This window comes from Crotalus tigris, unplaced genomic scaffold (assembly GCF_016545835.1).
Source record: "Crotalus tigris isolate CLP2741 ecotype Arizona unplaced genomic scaffold, ASM1654583v1 scf7180000018085.976183, whole genome shotgun sequence".
Classification (NCBI taxonomy): domain Eukaryota; kingdom Metazoa; phylum Chordata; class Lepidosauria; order Squamata; family Viperidae; genus Crotalus; species Crotalus tigris.
Window position 1 is genome coordinate 50,584 of NW_024096816.1, and position 10,760 is coordinate 61,343.

A 10,760-nucleotide genomic window follows, 5' to 3' on the forward strand; every position below is an offset into this window, starting at 1 on the left:
TTTCTTCTTTGAAAACACAGCCCTGTTTGACAAAGGTGTCATGTGATATTAAACATGATCTCAAACCTGCGAACATTGACCTTTGCCCCCTTTTTCAAATCTGAAATGGAGATTTGGCTGGGATACAAATTCCCTTCGGTGAGTCAGGGCTGAAAAGTTTGCATAGCAGTTCTGAATTGAAAACGGTACAATCTTGGGGTCAGCGTAACACAAAACACACGGGCCCCCTAGACATAACACAGACTTTCTTTTTCTAAACACCATTATAAGCTGTTTGTCAGCGCTATCGCCAGCAGATGACTCAAATGTACACCAATTCCTTGCCTGGGGATCACACAGCACCCCATTTCTGACTCCATTCATGGTTTAGCTTTTTAGGGTAGGTTGCAATTGCTGAGTGCGCTTCCAGTAGTCAAGAGTTGGAATGAAGGAAAAGGCTAAAAAATGTGAAAGGAGTAGGTTAGTAAATATTCTGTTAAACTTTTTTTTAATAATGTTGAACTGTAATGAAAGCTGACTTCCTTCCCCCCAACCCGTAGCAAACCACAAAAGTCTTCCTGTTTCATAAAAGGAGGGAGGGAGGGAGGGAGGGAGGGAGGGAGGGAGGGAGAGAGAGAGAGAGAGAGAGAGAGAGAGAGAGAGAGAGAGAGAGAGAGAGATTCTCACATGTTAAGCTTTCTTGGAAATCTACACCTAAGAATATAAAATGTGATTATAACCAGCCATTATTGCACACATGTAATTAGAACAATCTTACTGGCTGGGAAAGTAGGATTGGTTGGGGCACATGGAATGTATAAGAGTGACCCTCCTTTCCCTAACTGTACTACCTATGAAATGGCTTTCTTAAACTCAAAGTCCTGAAACAAAGGAAGCATGCAATGAGTCTGCAATGTGACTGGGTAGTGCAACAGAAAATTAGCTGCCTGTCCAAATATGTATAGAGGGAAAACGAGTGCAATTCACAGAAATATGGACTGCATTCACCCTTTTTCTGTGTTCACAAATTCTCAGACTGGGTGCAAACATATGAAATCACAAAAGCGATTCAATAACCAAGCTTAATATGTTGCATGAATACAACTAGATTGTGTTGTATAAACAAAGCTATAGTGCTGGAAGGAGTGATTTAGCCTCTGTCTGTATGTTTGCTCTTTTATAACCAATATACAGTACAGTATTTAGCAGTTACTGAGAACACCCTCATTGAGAACAGAATCTATGTATAACTCAGTGGATCCTCCATGTTCAGTAGCAGCAACATGGGGAGAAGAACAGAAAAATAATGATACATACATAATGACATCATCACACAAATGCCACAACTTAAATGTAAAACTTAAAATGATGCAAGTGTCTACTGTATATAATTAGTGTAAGTATATAATTACATCATTTCTGTAATATCATAAATGTGTTGTTGTTTTGATGTAATTTGACATAATTGTAATCTGAAGTGGAATGGAGATACTATTGGCAGCAATTTTCTGAATATTAATTTTTGTAATAAATTAATGGGTACACCATTTGTACATTGCAGAATAGAATAGAATAGAATAGAATGGGATGGGACGGGACGGAACAGAATTCTTTATTGACTAAGTGTGATTGTACATACAAGGAATTTGTCTCTGGTGCATAAGCTCTCAGTGTACATACAAACAACAAAGGGATAGGTCACATATCATAGATCATAGTTATAAGCATTAAACATAATATACAACAAGTGATAAACCATAGATACCAATCTATGAATTGATACCAATGAAAAAAATAGATACCAATCTATGAAAAAAAACTATCTTGTTAATATTTTGAAGACTGTGTTAAATTAGATGGATCAGTGATTGAATACAGCAGTAGAGCTTGTTCCTTGTGTTATTTTTAATTTGGTTTCTCCTGATAAGACTAGCACGACCACCTCTCTCTCTGTTCTCTATGGTCCAGAGGGCAGAGAATAGAAGAGTAGACCTTGTTGAGAGCTATTATCAGTACAAATAAGGACTAAAATAGCTGGTCAAATGGTCTGACTGAACACTGGATCAGACCAATAAACTAATTTGTCCACATCCTGTCTCCTACAGTGATCAACTTGATGTAGTAAGGAGGGCATGAATGTTTTAATGTACTCCTGCTCATGTCTCAGTTACTGATATTAAGAGAGCAAATCACCAATTATAGTTCTCTTTTTGCCATTCTTGAAAGTGTTGATTGTTACATGCACTTTTGGTGGATATAAGCTCTGATGTGTTAGAAGGTAGTTTTATGGGATAATTGATATCTAGAAGAGCAGAAAATACAGTATATTTTGCTAATGCCAGAGTTGTAATATCTTTCTGCTCAGAATTAACTGCCAGGAACTTCAGTAAACCCTTCATCATAAACACTGCTGGCCTAATTAACCTTAGACTCCCTATAGCAGCCCAGTTAGTCCACTAACCTATTACATCTTATATTTATGATTCTTCCCAACCATATAAATGTTTTCCTTACTCTTTTTCCTCGTTTCTTCTTGTCTTTTGAGAATAAAAAAGACACTGATTTCAGAAACTGTTCACAACTGTGATTTGATGCATGTTTTACTGCCCAACCTTGTTATACCAGAGATAAATCTGAGAATTTTTCTCTTACCATTCCCAGTTTTTTGGCTGTAATAAACATTGCTGTTTCAATTCAGTACAGTAATATGTATAAATAAAATTATTTGGAGAATATATAATATGTAAAGAATAATGGGAGATTGTGTTTTCTTTCAGCCTTTTGCTTACCACTATTTCTTAGTATAGCTGCATAGATAAAAATTCCTCAAAGAACCCAAAGACCTATAGTGTTTGACCTATTATTGAATGATACAACAGCTTACAAAGCAGATCAGAATTCCATCACATAGCAGACAGAAGTCTCTGGCTAAGATATGATTGCCATGTATGAACTGCAGAATCCTGGATGCTCACTAGAGCAGAGGTCCCCAACCCTCGGTCCATGGACTGGTACCGGGAGGTGTCATGCCAGCAACTGGGCCGCACAAACAAGCAAAGTCTCATCTGTGGGATGCAGGCAGCACACAAAACCATGCACTCTCCAGTCCGTGGAAAAACCTTTCTCCACGGAACCGGTCCCTGCACTAGAGGGCAGCAATTTTAGATCATTTAAGACAGTGGTTCTCAACCTGTGGGTCAGGACCCCATTTGGGGTCGAACGACCATTTCACGGGGGTCACCAAACAATGCAGTCCGCCATTTTTTCCCCCTTTTCCTTAGCTGTGCTACTCCCTTTTATTCTATTGGCTTTTGAAAGCCAATAGAATAGACTCTCTTGAATAGAGTCTAATTCTATTGGCTTTCAAAAGCCAATAGGAATTGTCCAGGCTGTCTCTGCCCTGCTGAACCCGCCAAAAGTCCCATTCTGCAAATGGTGCTGTACCAGTTGAGTAGTCCTCGACTTACGACCGGTTGAGTAGTCCTCGACTTACGACCGGTTGGGGGTCGCGGCATTAAAAAGGTTGAGAACCACTGATTTAAGAGGACTCAGATTCAGAGGATGAGCATCAGCAGCCAGCAAGGGGCTCTTGATCTCAAGAATTGCCCAATTCTATCTTAGAATCCAAGAAGTTTGAACAGCCTAAAGGAAGGATTGTTCTTAAATGCCAAGTTGGTATGTAATAATATCTTCCTTATCCATGATCAACCTGATGTGCATAACAAACACCTGGATAGGCTTGCAAGGGAGAGCTTCCCCTCAAAGTATTGTCTGTCTCAGTTTCAAGTTTGCCATCAGCCACAACTTCAGAGAGGAGCAGTTCCCATCCTAGGAATCTTTGAGGGCTTTTGAAACTCTGCTCCACAGGCATATGGATGTGAAATCGAAGTTGAAATTGGGTTCTAGCGAATAGTTGGGCTTGTTGCTGTTGTGCCGGTCTCCTTGTTGTGCAAGATATCTCTGCTGAGCTACTAAATCTCATTACCTGGTTGGTGGTGAAAGAGCTGAGGCTTATGGTTCTTGGGCACTTCAGTCTCCCCTTGGTGGCACTAGGTTTTGATCAATTGAGGAGTTCACATCCAACATGGTGAACCAAGTAACTGAGAGCACAAAACATACTAGAAGTTACATTCTAGATCTGGTTTTATCTTGAGGCAATTAAGACATGATATGGATGTTGAAAACATTACCATCAATCCATTGCCTGACAAATTACTCTCTAATTACTTTTCATCTTACTGGTGCCACCTTCCCCTGCAGGAAGGACCTATTGCATTAAATTGTTTTGCTCCAGGTGACTAATAGATTCTATTAGAATCCAGGAGCTTGGGGCTTCTCCTGAAGTTCTGATGGGTGCTTTGACAGAAGCCTTGGTCCCAGCCTGTAATAGGCAAGTGATGAGGCCTCGGATAGGACAGCTACCACAAGGACTCTCATTCTAGATTGGTTCTTGGTTTTCTATGCAACTTAGAGAGTTGAAGCACCAGAAGAGACATAGCACCATTGGAGAAAGGTGACAAATGAATCCAATTGAGCATGAGTAAGAAACTATAGGTAGTCTTTGACTTACAACAGTTCATTTAGTGACCATTCAAAGTTGCAACGGCATAGAAAAAAGTGACTTATGACCATTTTTCACACTTACAACTGTTGCAGCATTCCCATAGTCATGTGATTAAAATTTGGCCGCTTGGCAACTGACTCATATTTATGATGGCTGCAGTGCCACAGGGTCATGTGTTAATCTATTATGACCTTCTTACAAGCAAAGTTAATGGGGAAGCCAGATTCACTTAACAACCATGTTACTAGTTTAATAACTACAGTGATTCACTTAACAACTGTAGCAAGAAAGATCGTAAAATGGGCAAAATTCACCTAACAAATATTTCATTTAGCAACAGAAATTTGAGGCTCAATTGTGGTCATAAGTCGAGGACTACCTTTATATTAAGAATTACATCATGATGATAAGAACAAAATGTAGTTATCTGTATTTGTTATGTAACTTTTATCCTGTGCACATATAGCTGACTAATAGTCCTTTTTAAAATGATCTTTACCTTGCTGCGAAGGGCCAAATCACAGAGCTACCTATGGGACCATTGGGAGGAATATTCTATATATCTGGCAAATGAAGTGGTTGCAGTTTGCCAACTGGGAAAGTCCTATTGAGATAGAAACAGAATATTTGTATGATTAACTACCATAAATTTAAGATAGTAACTCCTGAAGAGCTAGAAAGTATTTTCAGATCTGCCAACCTGACCACTTATTAGATCTGTGTCTCTCCTGGTTAGTAAAGGCCATATGGGAGTTGTAATTGTGTCTACATTTGGGTATCAGCTTTCTTGGCAGGGATGTCTGTGTATTTGCATGTGTCCTGCTACTTAAAAGAGCTAACTTTTAAAAATAAACAAACAAAAGATTGACTTTTATCCATTTTCTTTCCTAGAGTAGGCAATCACAAAACTGCATCTCACTTACTTTGGCCATGTCATGCGGTAGAATTCACTGAAGAAAGCAATTGTGTTGGGAAGAGTTAGTGGTAAAAGGGAATCAGGCTGCCAAAGAACATGATGGCTGGATACCTTCTAAGCTGACACCAGCCAGAGCGTAGAAAAATTCGAAGAAGCAGTGCAAGATCAGAAGATGTGAAGAGATCTGACCCATAGAATCACCAAGAGTTGGACATGACTAAATGGATAACATCAACAACATCAGCGTAAGCAGGAATTTGTTGCATTGAGAAATTCAAAGTGGCCAAAGGCCTTCTGACTTGTTTCCACAATGCCAACCAGGTGCTTCTTAGAAACCTATAACTACAGTGTGAAAATATCTCCCAATTATTTGGCATGAATACACTCCAGGACAGTCAGCTTACTTTAGCCCTTTTCTAGGCAGGATTCAACATACTGACTGCCATTAGATCAAATAGTCTGCATGTGCCAGGACTTTAGCTCAGGATTGGGTGATTTCTCCATGACCTCATAATAAAGAAAAAGAGCAACAGAAATAGGTGCTAGTATGGAGAAAATGCTGGATTTGTGCAAACAACAACTTAAAACAGCTGTAACCAGTCCTAAGGTTTGAATGGTAATTATCTCCAAAATTTGAAAAATAAGGCAAATTAGGTTTCTAAATTACATCTTTGGTTGTATGAGTTGGGCATGAGTCACAAACCAAATCTCAGAAATAGGGTCCCTGAAATCCATCTTTCAGGCAAAAAGTTCTGGGTTTCTCCTTTTTTCAACAATCTCCCTTCCACATCAAAGTTGTCTTTAAAAAAAATACTTATTAGAGAAATGTGAGTTCCTTAACCTCTAAAGCAGGGGTCTTCAAACTTGGCCCTTTTATGACTTGTGGACTTCATCTCCCAGAATTCCTCAGTGTGCCTGGCTGAGGAATTCTGGGAGTTGAAGTCCACAAGTCATAAAAGGGCCAAGTTTGAAGACCCCTTGTCAGCGCTGTGACATTGGATGTCGTCACTCTGACAACTGAGAACCAGCAGCCATTTTTACTTTTGCTTTTAATGTGCCTTTCTATTCTTTTAGAGTTCAGATGTAGAAGGGGGGATGGGGTAAATGCCTGAGGATTTAGTTAGCCATAACAATGTAGAAATGTGGAAACTCAAGGATGTGTTCTGATAAGGTTTTGGCGGGCTGAGGGGCCGGAGAGGAAAGCACTTGTTTTGTGCTAATTGGGGAATGTGATTTATGACAGCTCTTGTGGGGTGGGATTTGTAATTTGTTACTTTGTATCTGGGAGGAGGGGATCTCATTTTTGGGTTCAACTATGTAAGTGCCAATACTTTGTTCCTAAATAAAATGTTCTTTAAGGAAGAATTCTTGCCTTGAAGTTCTTTTACTGGTTTCATCTATTGGAACCATGACACCCCTGCTCTAAAGCAACCAGCTATTTGTCTTTTGTCCCTAACTATGTGCACCTAAGAGAAACCGTGGTAGATTTTTTTCCCCTTTTCCCCAGTGCTCTTTTAGAGCAATTCTTGGCTTTTCAACTCTACATAGACCAAACAATTTCATACACTCTTTACAGTATCTCAACACTCTACACCTTGTATCCTTTATCTTCAGACTTTGGCCTTCACTGTTTGGCAAACAAGCAAGGTCAAAGGCAAGAGATGGGATTATGTTGTTTTATAATGTTTTTTTTAAAGAAATATTTATTGGTCAGCTCTAAGTAGGACCACCACTTTTCCTTCTAATATAGATTCCTTCTTAATTACAGAATATCCCTGATGAAGTTAAATGCTAGCAAGCACCAATAGGACTTTCACTAGAATCATGATATTTTTCCCTCTTCTTCAGGCTTCCTGAATCATGTGTCAGAAATAGCTGCAATTTTGCATTACCCAAAGCCATCCCATTCCATGAATAATACTAACAGCTGCGAGAATATTGAGAGCTCTTACCACACAGATCCTCTAGCTCAGATTTCTCTTAATTTGTGATCTCCACATGTTTAAGATGACAACACTCACTGGCTGGGGCTGATGGGAATTGTGATCCAAACACCTGGAGATAGCAGGTTGGAAAAATATACTGTAGACAGAAGTATCTACTCCCCCCACTCCCACCATTACAACTCTGGCAGATTAAAATAATAAGAATAATGGCAATAAATGACAGCAACTACTTTTACACAATCCTTGTGCTCTTGCATATCCTGTGCAACTGTATGTAATTTCCATACTTTCCACAGCTGGCAAGATTCTGTTTCTTTCATTTCCAGAATCTGAAGCACATTGGTACAAAATCACCGTTATTTTAAAGCAAAGCAGCTAGTCTGTCTCACAATTACCAAGAACAAAACTGATATCAGAGCACAGACTAATTATGGGAACTTTTAGAAAGGATGAAGTCTGGTAGACAGTCTCTTCTGATGGGAGAGGACAGGGATGAGTTTCTCCCCACTGCAAACCCAAATGGCTGTCTGCAGACAAATCCTCCATATATGGCATGCACATATGCACAAAAACCATACCCAGGCCAGCTTGAGTGTTATTCCCACAAGAAAAATTAAACACTCCTAATGCTTTTTTGAAGTGAATTGCGCCCCCCCACCCCCTTCATTTGCATCTTATAATAAGGATGTTATCATTCTAGTTTATAGCTCAGCTCTTTAGTTGTTATCTCTTGGGGGCTTAGATTGCTCCTCTAGAGTTCAATATCTGTCTGTGAACAAAATGTAATCTTTTGAAAGCACTTTCCTTCCGTATTAACATTACAGCTCTGATGAGTTAAAGGTTTTTCACTTTTCCAAGGTGTACAAGGTGTTTTGCTATTCCAGAGCAAGTCCACCAGATAATGGACTTGGTTGTACCACCCTCACTCAGCAGACGTGCTGTGTGAGTCAGCTACAAGCTAAGAAACCCTTTTCACCTCTTTATGCTGAGCCTTAATCTCCAGTGTGCTCGGTCTCTTACATTTAGATTAATTATAAAACCTTGTCACTAAGATATTAAAATGATGTTTAATACACAAAAGGGAATAAAGGAAAGGAAGGGATGGGGGTGGAAAAAGAATGTATCATTTTGCCCCATGACCTATCTCACCAGTTGCATGCAATATTGGCTTCAAGTTTATTTTCTTCCTGCATTTCTGTTTCATAACTATTCTTTTAATGGCACATTGAATAAAGGGCTTTTCCTTTGAAAATGCCCAAGGCCACATCTACCTGAAGTGTATATATATATATGCTATATATTGTCTCCATACCAGCAGAGGTGGTAAATTCAAGAATAACTAATCCATGAAAAGGAAATCATGCAGAAAGGTTATTCTCCCCTCTCAACACCCACTGCTCCTCTTCTCTAAGAATAATTACCTTGGTAAAATAAGAATAATAGTAATAATAATGGGGCCCAACAACATGACCTTACATAGAGAAAAAGAGCCATGAGCATCCAATAAGATCTACGATGAGCATTCAGATCTTGCTCTCTCGCTCTCTTTTTTTAAGAAATCCAAGCTTTCATTGAGTCAGGTTAAAAACTCCAAATGAATATTCAGGAAAATGATGAATATTCAATGAAATTGTGAAAGATCTCCTCATAGTTTCATTCCAAATTTTTTTTATTTGAAATCTACAAAACATCTATCAGAAACTCTTCTCTCTGACCCATCCTCCTCCTCCCCCCCACACCTCATTGTGAACTTGGCTGAAGATTACTTTGAAACCAGTTGATTTAAAGCTTACCATGATTGCAAAGGAAGCAGATTACCCTCTATAGTGAACAGCAGATAGTCATAGAACAGGGATGTCAAACTGGCAGCCCACAGGCTGGATGCGTCATGCACAGGCCATGCCCACCCCAGCTCCACAAAGGCACAAAACGTTGCGATATGTCATATGTCACATGACACAATCAGGTTTAACACCCGTGTCATAAAACACGTCCCTCCAGTGATTGTGGAAATCTACCTTTGTGTAATGTTTGAGAAGCTGTTGAGCTCTAATGGTGATTAAATCTAACCGGCAACTCTTAAATCCACCATTGACCACAAAGTCAATGGATGTATTTATTTCTGGGAATGATAAATAAATAATCTGCCTCAGAGAGTTCTTCTGAAAGTGGATGGAAAGACAGATGCTTGAGAGATGGCAGGGTGCAATAATGTACATAGACTATTACATCATTACCAACAACATTCTCATCTAAATAAAGAACTATATTTGTTTATTAAATTACTGGGCCACCCTTCAGTACAAGCATTCCCCAAATTCATGCAAAATTACACAATTAAAAACAATTCTAATAGTATTTCCAACAATATTACATAGTACATAAAACAGCAGTGATAAAATCAACATGATGTAACAACTAAAAGCTTGGGGAAATATAAAGGAATTTGGCAAAGTCTAGGATTCTATAAATAAGATGGCACCACTTAACAGTTGCCTCTGCAACTTTGTCATTACTTGCTGTGTTTCTTGAGAGTAGGACTAGCTACCATGGAAGTAAACATTCTTTGGGTAGCCAAATCCCAAGAGGTGAAGAGTTTTAAAGATAAATTTCAGTAGTTTGAATTGTGTTTAGAAATTGATCAGGCACATTTCAAGCTATTATGCCTAGCCCTTCTGGAGTCAAGGCTTTAATGAAGGAGGTTTAGCCTTTCCTCCCATGCTGTTTCATAATTCAACCCATCCTCCAGCTCCTGTTGCTCCTAGGTTCTGTTCATTCAGTATCCTGGGCACATGGTGACATAGGTGTACAAAGTACTGTTACATATAATGGGCACCCCTGCATATACACAGAGCTAATTCTTCATATAGTGTGACAGAGTGATTCTTACATGTGCTCCATATGGCCAGATACATAAATAATATATACAACTCTTTGTATGAAGGCTATTTGTATGAACATCCTGATGGTGTGCTTGGTTGCAAAACACAACATATTTCAAAAGATGCAGGCATTTTTCTTTCTATATAACCAGTATTATGTGGAGAAATAGAGGCCAGAACCTCTGCTTCAACTTCTTGGCCTATATCCCTCATCCCCTGCTGCCACCCGCCACTCCCCAGTTGAATGATGTGGATGGGAGCCAAATGCTTGACTTGCTTAGACTTCACCTTGTGCAACTTACAACCCTGATTTTTCCAGCTTCAAAGAATGTAAGGAGGAAACTTAAGTACTTGCAATGGGATCTGGACAGACAATGGTGTTAACTCATCCCTTATTAACACTGCAGAAAATCACTTTGTGTGCTAGTACAAAATGAGCTCCAAACTCACACTGAAGCAGCCACTCTGTAATT

At 39.2% G+C, this 10,760-nt stretch overlaps 1 long non-coding RNA gene across 1 annotated transcript; it reads right to left on the minus strand.

Moving 5' to 3' along the window:
* Positions 1 to 300: 300 nt before the first annotated feature.
* Positions 301 to 5,340, minus strand: LOC120309883. The gene is made up of 3 exons (XR_005557220.1): positions 5,043 to 5,340; positions 3,965 to 4,079; positions 301 to 437 (listed from the first exon to the last, which is right to left on the minus strand). It is a non-coding gene; the product is annotated as an uncharacterized LOC120309883 (long non-coding RNA).
* Between the last annotated feature and the right edge of the window lie 5,420 nt (positions 5,341 to 10,760).